This window comes from Neopsephotus bourkii, unplaced genomic scaffold (genome assembly GCF_033783945.1).
Source record: "Neopsephotus bourkii isolate Nb327-2 ecotype Australia unplaced genomic scaffold, CSIRO-AGI_Nbou_v1 NB_855, whole genome shotgun sequence".
Lineage (NCBI taxonomy): Eukaryota > Metazoa > Chordata > Aves > Psittaciformes > Psittacidae > Neopsephotus > Neopsephotus bourkii.
The window spans coordinates 2,381,592-2,391,816 of NW_026901351.1; the positions used below are offsets into that span (position 1 = coordinate 2,381,592).

Genomic DNA, 10,225 nt, shown 5'->3' on the forward strand with positions numbered 1-10,225 from the left:
ATTTTCTAACCTGCTGGTTTTAGTGTGGCAGAGGCAGGCAGCCCATTAGTAATAATATTTGATTTTAAAGAGATTAAACAAATAAAGAAAATAATGGAACATTTTAAGCACTATGGAATTTGTGGTGTTTCTGCTACTTAATTTTTTTCCACAAACCTTGCCTCAAGTACTTATCAGCACATAAATTATAAGGTAAGAAAAATAGAGTAAGACAATTGAATACAATTTTTAGATCGAAGAATAGCTCATTAGCTTACTGAGTATGATGTGCCTTTTGCTTGTGTCTGTCTACACTGAGGTCATGAGCCTGTTATTCGAAGCTAATAACACTTCAAGTGCTTCAAGTTGCGAATTTGTAATTTCAATTCTAACAGCCTTTACCTTCTCTCCACTCCTGTCTCACAGCTGACTCATTACCTTTAATCATTCTGAAAGCACAGATTTTAAGTTTGCTCTTCTTCTAATCACAGTACAAAAAAGGGAGGGAGGGTAAGGTGTTATACACTGCAGCACTGTATGTACTAATGTGCTTCTTTTTTTTTTGAAAACTCTAAGTACACCCAGTTTCCTATCTATCATAACAAACTGGATTTCACAGCAATGTCTAACAGAGGAAAGCCTAATGATCAGGGATTGGTGAGAGAAATGAAATGGATGTTTCTGAGATTCCGAAAACAAAGTTTGCCACAGAAGGTCAGATAATCTTTGGCTTTATTTTGTACATGACTTAACTTCCCTGAAATGAAGCTGGAAGAGAGAAGAAAAGTATTAATGCCTTCATGGCCAATAATAAGATGTGTGTACTTGAACATATATTTTTATTGTCCAGCAATATTCCTAGTATTAATGGGCAAATCTAAGAGTGACTCATGCCTATGGTTAATTATGGTTGCTTTATGTCTGATAATTGCACTGTAGTATGTGTGGAAATGGTATTATTAATGAAGAGCAATGAACAACAGTTTGTGCTACACATGCAGAATTATTGCACGGTATTTTTTCCTCCAGGATTTCTCCTTGCAGGCAAGCCCTGTGATAATGTTGGAATTTAGTTAGCATAGTCCCATGGAAACTTTCTGTACCCTGTTAATGGATTTCCCTTCACACCTTTTTATGGAAACCCATAATATTTTCTCTGAGGTGTCAACCAGCTCTTAAGATGCTATGTGAAAAAAACGTCATCTGAGTGTGGCTGAAGAGACATCTGAACACTGGCAGAGGTGGGCATTGTAGCATGGGTATTCTAATACATAGCAGGGATTTTCTAACAATACTTAAATCAAGAAGATGAAATTGTATGCTGTTGGGTTTGAGCGTTTGACATGCATTTGCAATACAAGTCTTTATGGTCCTGTCAGATTCTATTGCACTTACAGGTAAGATAATGAAAACAGGCAAGATGTAGCACTGGCTACTGAAGCTGGTATAAATACATCCACTAAAATACATAATTTAGGACATTTCCTACTGTACTCTTCTTATTAAACAGGTTACTGGATGTAGGGCTCCAGTTTAAAAAAAAAATAAAAATATTTCTTTTGAATTTTCAGAATTAACAAAAGTTCAGATAATATTTCCTCTAGATAGTATTTCACAAACAATATAGTTGTAGGCAGAGTAGTAGCTATGAAGTTAATTCTTATCAGTATGTTGAAGAAATTATCAGAGATGTCTTGCGGTCAGGTTTTAGTGAGAAACAGCAGTAATGACCAATATTACTAAGAGTTTGAAAATATTGATTATTGTAATATTAAAATTAGTAAAAGTAACTGAACATTTCAAGTTCAGTTGCACAGTCTGAGCTCTCTCAAATTTGCCAAAAATGTGCAGTGGGATGGTTTTATTTTTTCTGGAAGATTTTCTGGAATTTATGGAAAATGTAGTAATGTAGTCTAAATATATTCTGTGGAAAATGCTCAACTGTAAGGCAAATTTTCTTGTTAAGGAGATCTCAAAACAACAGAATTAATAGTGCTTGAGCTTGTCTGGTTAGAATATAAACATTTGGTCCTAAGATGAGAAGATTTATATCTGAAATCTTGCAGAATACGATATGTAGGTACACTTTTGTGTTTTCCAGAAGCCATAGTCATATTTCTCCACCACTGTCTTGTATTTATGGGCAACTGCAGTCATAACCTTTCTGTTTTTACTAACTACATATGGAGCAGATGCTAAGGTTAAAAAAATGCAAAATAGTAACACTACATGGCTCTGGTCATATGTTTGATTCCTTTAGGGAACAGCTTCTGATTAGGGAGGAGTAATCTAAAATTATGTAGAAATATATTTTTTCCTTCATGTTTTCTGCATCTTACTTGCTTGTCTGGAAAAAATATGTTGATTTTATGTTTCAACTGTGCATTTGAAGGCCTACCAACCTGTTCCTTTTCAGCTTTTCATACTTGTGGTCACTGCTTACTTTACATTTTATTTTCTTATCCCAATAGCATGTATGGAATTATAGGCTAGATAAAATACGCAAGATGTTTGAGAAAATCTGCTAATAAAATCCCATTAACAACCTTTCTGTGCTGTGGCAGTTGCTATCGGAAGCTGCTGCTTTTGACTTTTTCTCACTGGATTCTTGAAAGTTCTCAGTGCCTTGCTTACACCTTCTTCAGGGAAACTACACAAATGCGGAAAGCCAGCTAAACTGAGGACCTTATCATCTCCTGTGTATGGATTACTGATACAAGATTTTGTAAGTCTCAAGAATAGTGATGCTGAGCAGTTTCAGCCTGCGTTCTGATTGCCCATTTTACAAAATCTCTGGAGGTGGTGATCCAAGTAAACTGCTCAGACAGCATGTATGAGGACCTGGGGTCTACTTTTCTCTAAGGAGCTAATTTCTAGATGAAAAGAGTCTTGCAGATAAGGTTCCTGCTTTTGGTAGCACACCAGGGAAGATTAATGAGAGCTGAAAGAGTAAGCCCTCCTCTAACAAGAAACAGCAGGTAAAAAGCAAAAGGAAAAGCCCATTGCTCTGTTCTTCAAGAGCTGATTCTAGATTATATGTGCTCAGGTGCTGCTATTTCTGGTGGGAAAAAAGCCCTATGACCCATAGTGTGTGCTCATATTTAGTGGTAACCAAGCATACACAGATGCTTATACCTTTTGGAGGTTCCCATCATGCCTAAGCAAAGCTGGTCCTTAAAAAAAGAATAATAATTTCAGGAAACGGAGGAAGAAGCAACAACTTGTTCCTATTCCTACAGTGTGTAACAAAGAAGAGCCTGATCCTTGGCTGACATAAATTGGGTAGCTGTGCTGACCTTTGGTTTTGGTTCTTTTTTCTTTTTGGCTCATTGAATTGCCTCACATCCTAAGCTCATTAAAATGTGGCTCAGCCAAATTGTCTGTAAGAAGTGGTTTAAAACGTAAGTGTGGTAGCATATCTGTAGCTTAGGGCAGAAACTTTTTGCAAAGGCATTTCCATTGTAAGACAAAGGTTCTCTAGACTGGGAGACACAGACTTGTCATTAGCAGGACCATCCAGGTAGCTGTGTCTTTGAATTAATGCACAGGTTCAGGATTCTAGACAGAGAGAGAAAATGTCTTACATAAGCAATGGGGCTCTAGGCTGGATACGTTGTTTGCACCAAATTATCCAACTACTCTTGTCCCTTTGCTCCTTCAGCTTATAGCTTCTAAAGAGACTAGCAAACATTTGCACATATTTGTTACTCAACTCCAAACGGGAACAAGGGTCACAAGCATATCATAGGGAGCCATGATCGTGGAAGCTGTTTGCACTGGATACTGACATCTTGTGGTACAATATATTATGGGGATGGAGCCTGATGCAGTTTTTGTAAAACTTGCACCAGTGAAAATGCTCTACTATGTGATTAAAATTATATACAACATATGGGCTTACAGAGTTTTATCCAAAAAGTCAGTAGGTTTTATAAAGGTAGAAACTCTCCCATTCCCAACTTTGTTCCCCATAATTAGAGACAACAAATTGTTGGGGGTTTTTTTTGTTATTAAGGTAGCTTGTTTTCCAAGACAGTAATGCTGGCAAAGTCATCTCAGCATCATGTAGTAGAGCTAGTGCAGTAGCTACCTAAGGTTTTGTTATTCTATGCCAAGCAGTATAAAAAAAAATGAAAGATTGCAATATTTGCACAGAAAATATGTTGAGTGTGGTTTTAGTATTTTTTTTGTTTGTTTGTTTTTTTCCCTTAAATATTTAAGAGTTAAACAAAAAGAGCAAAGTATCTGCTTGGTCAGTACAAAAGCTGACAGTTTTCTGGAACACAGGCATACAGGTCTGAAATCATTTTACTCATAAGCTTTCCTCACCCATTCCAAGCAGCCCTGTCATGTTTTGACAGGTCTTCCAAAACAATAGGAAAAATGGGCAGGTCAGTACACAGGTCAGTAACATGCAAAGTGGGTTAAAGAAAAGATAGACCATTTTTTGTAGTTGAATCAGGAGAGAGCAGAAAGTGAACAGGAAAGTGCTTGTTAGCCCTGACACTCAGTAATTTCAGTCTTACTTTGCTATTAAGTGAAACTATTAGATATTTTTGATCTAACAGTAAAGACATGAAGAATGGAAAGACGTGCACTGTTTAGGTGGCAGCTTCAGTGTCTAGCTTAATGAATTGTGCTGTCATGCTGAGATTTGAAGCAGTCCAGTGAGTAAGGCTTCCCTTCTGCCTTTCTTTTTGACTTCATTACACAACCTGCTCTCTTTTATATTTTGATAGTGACATCTATTGGAACTTTGAAGAATAATCTTTCAGACAAAAAAAAAACAACAAAAAAAACCACAAAACCCCCAGTGAACCCAAATGTATATTAGTAAAATTGTTTGACAACTAAAAATTTCAGTTAAAACAAAAGCAGATACATACCTGTCATCAAAACACATACAAGAATGAAAATATGTATGAAAAAAAAGAAAAATGTGTCAAGAGTTCAAATCAGATTAAAAAAAAAAGAGCCTTTCTCTCCTTTGATCATGGGTGAGCTTAGAAACTTACCCAAATATCTGAAGTTTGTTTAGAAGAAAACCATCAACTAAAGCTGCAACCTCAAAGTGAAAGAAATACAGGATCTGACTGAATCCCATACAGATTTATACAATACTTTGACAAGTATTGACAAGGCCAGATGTAACAGATTAGGTACAGTAGCAGCTACCTAGTCAGTGAAGACCTGATAGGCCTTCCTCATTAGCAGCTGAAGCCTGTGCTGTCAAAGGGACACAACCATCAGAATAATTAGAATAAAATTAGCTGTGGCTTTTCTAAGCAAGCCATCTTCACACCTCTGGATTATATTGTAAATATGGCATGTGTCTGTTTAGAGTTTATGGCAAGGGTCCTAGATTTGTCCAGAGATGTAAAACTGGTACACAGTGAATAGGTGTGGTGATGGATTTACATCACAATAAATTAGCCAATGTATTTACATATTTTAAAATGTGTATTTACTAAGAGAAGACTCCAGAATTCAGTCCCTGGTGTCAGCAGTAGTAGTATCACAGTATCACAGTATCACAGTATGTTAGAGATTGGAAGGGACCTCAAAAGATCATCTAGTCCAATCCCCCTGCTGGAGCAGGAACACCTAGATAAGGTTACACAGGAACGTGTCCAGGCGGGTTTTGAATGTCTCCAAAGAAGGAGATTCCACAACCTCCCTGGGCAGTCTGTTCCAGTGTTCCGTCACCCTCACTGAGAAGAAGTTTCTTCTCAGGTTTAAGTGGAACCTCTTGTGCTCCAATTTGTACCCATTACCCCTTGTCCTTTCATTGTTTGCCACTGAGAAGAGCCTGGCTCCATCCTCGTGACACTCCCCCTTTATATATTTATATACACTAATAAGGTCACCCCTTAATCTCCTCTTCTCCAAACTATAGAGACCCAGCTCCCTCAGTCTTTCCTCATAAGGGAGATGCTCCACTCCCTTAATCATCTTAGTTGCCCTGCGCTGGACTCTCTCCAGCAGGTCCCTGTCCTTTTTAAACTGAGGGGCCCAGAACTGGACACAATATTCCAGACGAGGTCTCACCAGGGCAGAGTAGAGGGGAAGGAGGACCTCTCTCGACCTACTAACCACCCCCCTTCTAATACACCCCAGGATGCCATTGGCCTTCTTGGCCACAAGGGCACAGTGTCGGCTCATGGTCACCCTGTCGTCCACCAGGACCCCCAGGTCCCTCTCCCCTACACTGCTCTCTAACAGGTCGTTCCCCAATCTATACTGGAACCTGGGGTTGTTCCTGCCCAGATGCAGGACTCTACACTTTCCCTTGTTATATTTCATCAAGTTATTCCCCGCCCAGCTCTCCAGCCTGTCCAGGTCCCTCTGGATGGCAGTACAGCCTTCTGGCGTGTCGGCCACCCCTCCCAGCTTAGTGTCATCAGCAAACTTGCTGATAGTACACTCAATTCCCTCATCTAAATTGTTGATGAATATATTAAATAATACTGGTCCCAGTACCGACCCTTGAGGCACTCCACTAGATACAGGCCTCCAACTAGACTCCGCCCCATAGACTACAACTCTCTGGCTTCTCTCCTTCAGCCAGTTCACAGTCCACCTCACTACCCGATCATCCAGACATTACCTCACAAAATATCCAGGTGAAATTAGGAGATCCAAAATGTGTAAGGAGAGTGTATTGTAGCAAGCACAGTCTCCAGGACATCCCCTTTTGCTTCTGTTCCTCGCTCTCCTGAGGACTCCCAGAGTCCCTTCATGTACAGCAGAGAAATGTGCCTAATTTTCCTCAATTCATGTCTCTCCACAACACCTGGCCCATGATGAATATCCCCATATGAAAGTTTCACGTTTATTTGTGAATGGCTGTGACTTTGGGGCCTTTTTCCTGGCTTCATTTCTACAGGGATATGGTAAAGAATTCCCCAGTATTTCAGATGATGAAAGAAGAGAGAGATTTCTTTGTTGCCCCAGATTTATAGATTTGGGGATGGTTTTATTTTGGTTTGGATTTCTTTGCATATGACTTGATTTCAGTTAATTCTGACTTCTAAAGGAAATTTAATTTCTCAAACAACCAAAGGTTTAAATTATATCCTTGGTATTGTTGGGCATAACATTAGATCTAGTTCTGCTTTTATTTATTCTGGTACATCTTTACCAGTAGCAATATGGCTACTGTTGAATCCATTATGATGAGAAAAATCCAACTCAGTCAGGGAGCTGGTCAGACAGGGATCTTACTATGAAATGAAGAGGTTAAATATAATCTTAGCATAGCAAACATAATTGACTTAAACAGTCTGAATGCAAAAGTACTTGATAAACCTTCTAATGACTATTTTTTGAACTGCATGTTTTTGCAAGTCTCTGTGGTTAAACCCCTTCATGTATAATATAAAACAACTGATAATGTCTTCAGTTATTGTTCTGATATAAATAATATAGCCATTTCCTCTTCTGCTGGGTGAGAAATGTTTGATTTTTACAGCTAGTGTTATGATGCTCTCCATTCTTATTCAGCATTTACAGAGCCTGAGGGAGAAATAAAATGTTAATGATGTTGTAAAGACACTTTTTATAATGAAAATATATCCAGATTAATCTCACCTTTCATTTATTTAATAGGTATTCTGTCACACTATTTGGTGCTTTAAGAGTGCCTGTAAAAGGATAAAATAGGAAAGAATCAAGTACTTTAGTCAGTGTACTGTGATTTTCTGTGCAAATACTGCAACGTAAGAATACTCCTGGTCTGGTACTGTATCCTTTTGGCTTTTATAAGCAGCTTCAATGACATCGGTTCAAGTGAGCAAACACTACAGAGTCCCTTCTCTCCACCTAACTGTGCTTTCAAGATCATTGATTGCTGAAATGTATGTAAGGAGACAATACCAAAAGCAGCGAATGAAAGCTCCTTTCTTTAGGCTTAAAGATAGATATTAAGGGGGAGATTTATTTAATTGAAATGGGTAAAAACTAAAATCTGTGCTGGGTACTTAGCAAATAAGATCACAAGAAACAGAGGGTAGGTATACCACAAAGGACTTTTACATAGGCAACTGGTTCTGGTATGGCCAGGAACTTCTAATATATCTGACCATCCTCAAGCAGGCTCTGAAAAGGTTTTTAGCCTCTTTGTGCACTGCTCTTCTATCATGCAACTGAGTTCATTAAGCTCAGAAAGACTCTAGACACTATTTGCAAGATGCTGTGCTAATAAGCATCTCGAACACTGTGTCCTGATCTGGTCTGAGACATCCTGCCTGAGCCTGTCCTGTCCTATTACAATGCACCTTCATCTCAGCTGTGACAGACACAGCTCCTTGCAGAGGCACCCGGGTGCCTGCTACATTACTTTAAATAGCATTTAGGCCATAGGGATAACGTGTTCGTTCAGGAACATCACCAAATCTCTCTGCTGCAGTGTAGTAGAAAGGCACTGCATTGAAGTAATGATCTCTCTCAATGACACCTAAACAGATCATACAAACAGAGCTGCAAAGATGAATTATTTGTAGACTGCAGGTGGAACATAAATATGCAGGAAAAGTTCTAAGCCTAACTAGATGAACAGTCATGTTAAAAGCATATTAGGAATAAATCTAAAAGGAATGGAAAAGGGAACTCATCAGCAAGAAAACTTTATCTAAGAAGTCAGAGACTAGTAAGGATCAACTGAGAGATGGAAAATATTGAGATGAGAAGATGTGAAATGAATGGAAAAATAAATTCAAAAGTTATGTCTACAAATCCAAATGAATGCCTTGTTTCAGTTTTAAATTAAGAGGAAGTTACAGAAATTGAAAGAAAACGAGGGTGGTTCATGAGTTTGCATATATAAAAAAGGAAATAACCATTGATAATAAAATTAAGCAAGCTTAATGAGTTCAACTTTGGGCACCCATTATTCACTGTTCCAAAATAATGAAGGAATAAGGATGAACTGGAGAACAACATATAATACACTCCTATTCAATAAAAGGAGAGAATTACTGAAGTAATTTGGTCCTCATAGGTCTGACCTCAGTAGAATTCAAAGCTGTTTAAAAAACAGGAGACAGAAAAATTAAAAATGTGCAGGTAAATAGGAAACAGAATAAAATGCAGCATGTGTTAACCAAAAGGTGATGCCAGACTAAATTGCTGCCATTTCTACATGTGGTAACTGATTTTTTTGAGAACAGTATAATACGTCATCTATCAATACTTTTAACAAATAATTTTATATGAAGCTGCATAGGACATTAGCAGCTAACATAGGAGAGATTATGATAAATGCAGGAATTATAAGACATGTAAGGAAAATGGATGACTATATACACTAGCTCTTTCCAGCCTCAAGAAGAGTCTTCTGAAAGAGAATACGATTGCGGTCTATAAAATTGCAGGTAGAAAGAGCATCAGTAGGGGATGCTTATTACCTTTAGTATTAGTGCTAGGTTCAAAAGAAAATGGAGTACTATTTCACCTGCTGTATAATTAAGCTGTGAATTTTAGAGCTTTTTTAGAATGTAAATGAATATAAAAATCGTTTATGGAGATCAAAAACACTTAGATGGATTTATGGAATGAAAATATTTATCATGGGCTATTCAACACAAAAATTGCAAACTTTCCCTAGGCATCTATGTAGAAGGGAAATTTTCGTCTCACCCAGTTCACCTGTTCTAATTTTCTTAGGAGGAGATGATAAAAATCACCATGCAACTTAATACTAGAAATCTTTAAGACTCAGGCTTGGGGTTATTATTATTTAAATTTTCTCTAATTACCTTAGCACAAAAGGTTTGAGTGCAGAAATTAAGATTAGCTGATAAATCTGAAAGACATCAGGACAGATCTGGATGTAGTATAATCATAAGAAATAGAATAACAGAAATTTAATGAAATTTAGTAATATGAACAATAATGTAATTCACTGAAGGGCTAATGACTAAAACCTGATTTTAACTTAACCCACAAGTGATAAAGAGCAATTGAAAAGGAGGAGTTGGGTTTGTTTCTCAGTTCCAGGGGTCTGTAAAGGGCTGTGGTTGACAAAGGGGATGTTCAGTGAGAAATTCCTCATTAAGATGGAAAAGTTTTACAAGATACTGATGAGTTCTTGCCCATAATACTGTGATGTAAGCTACAGTTTCATTCACCTGTATACAGAACACTGCAAAAGGACTCATCTTTCAAAGAAATAAAGCAGAAGCTTTTCCCAAGCTGTCTGTAGATCACATGGTAGCTGGAATTAACAAGGAATTCCTCTTGTTCAGGT

The 10,225-nt window shown here is 37.8% G+C and overlaps 1 long non-coding RNA gene across 1 annotated transcript; it reads right to left on the reverse strand.

Annotated features, from left to right (window-relative positions):
- Nucleotides 1–7,326: 7,326 nt before the first annotated feature.
- LOC133213897 (uncharacterized) lies at nt 7,327–9,873 on the reverse strand. Its single transcript, XR_009725928.1, has 2 exons — nt 9,735–9,873; nt 7,327–7,494 (listed from the first exon to the last, which is right to left on the reverse strand). It is a non-coding gene; the product is annotated as an uncharacterized LOC133213897 (long non-coding RNA).
- Between the last annotated feature and the right edge of the window lie 352 nt (nt 9,874–10,225).